We start from the raw sequence: 1,333 nt of genomic DNA, 5'->3' as shown, positions 1-1,333 counted from the left end.
AGTAGGGAAAGGTTTGGGGGTGGGACCACAACTGCAGGAAGTTCTTATTGGACAATGACTTTTCAATCATATAACCGGAGCGGGAAGCCTGCGCACTACCATTTAGCTTGACCTAGTCCTTGTCAAAACCCTTGGAGCTGCGGACCTAAAAATGAGCATGCGCCCTGCACCTCCCTTTGTGCGCCGCCTTCCTCTTGGAAGGCGCATGCGTGTTCCCTCGGACGGTTCCTCATCATCCCACCTTGGTGAAGGTGTGAAGAAACGTTTATGCAGCACATCCTAGGAGCTATCTGATAGCTCTCTCCGTCAGAGTCCATGGACAGGGGGCCTGGCCCTAGCTCAGTTCTTTAAGTGGCTGCTTCCACCAAGCTGTCAGCCTCAGGTGGCTCTAGTTCGATCCCCACAACTCTCCAGCCAGCCAAACAAGCCCTGAGGGCATTCGGAGCAAAAATCCTTATTCCAGAGTCCATGGACAGCATATGGAAATTCGAAACACAAACCACCCTGGCCAAAGTGCCATTTCTCAGGTGGGCTTGGCGGCACAAGCCTGTATTCCCAGCCTTTGGGAGCCTGAGGCAGGAAGATCACCGCTAGTTGCGGACCAACCTGGGCTTGCTACATTTGAGTTCTTCCAAAGATAGATCCTGAAACAAGAATTCAAGATAAGGAGTTTATGGACTGGGGAGACTTCTCAGGGCCTAAAGCGCCTGCGACTGAGTCTGCTTGTGGTGGCTCATGCCTGTAATCCCAGCTCTGGGGAGGCTGAAAACAGGAGGATTGTTAGAATCTGAGCTGCATAGTGAGACCCTGTACCAAATACATCTATTAAAAAAAATCTACAAAAATTAGCACATGTAAATTGTTTCTAAAAACTCATTTCTTCCTGGTTTTTCTTCTTTTACTGTAATTGTCTAAAAGCAGTTTTAAAAAAATGTTAAGGTGGACGTAATGGCCCCTTGCCTGTAATTCCAGCTATTTCTGAGAAGCTGAGTGAGGAGAATCCCAAATTCAAGGCCAGCCTGGGCAATTTAGCAACACCCTGTCTCCAGTCAATCAGACGATCAAGTTGGGGGTCTAGGTCGGGTATAGAGCACTTGCCTAGCATGTTCCAGACCCTAGGTACAATTATATACTACAAAACAAAAAATGAATAAAAATTATATGCAGGTAGCCAGGTGTGGCATGTGGCTGTAATTCTAGCACTTGGGAGGCTGAAGCAGGAAGATTGCTGTAGTTTCAGGTCAGCCTAAACTACATCACAAATTCAAGAACGGCCTGGATTACATAGTGAGACCCTTGTCTCTTAAAAAAAAAAAAAAAAAAAAAAAAAAAA

Source organism: Octodon degus, unplaced genomic scaffold (assembly GCF_000260255.1).
Source record: "Octodon degus isolate 3935 unplaced genomic scaffold, OctDeg1.0 scaffold00079, whole genome shotgun sequence".
In the NCBI taxonomy this organism is placed as follows: Eukaryota; Metazoa; Chordata; class Mammalia; order Rodentia; family Octodontidae; genus Octodon; species Octodon degus.
Note: the sequence above shows the minus strand (reverse complement) of the source record.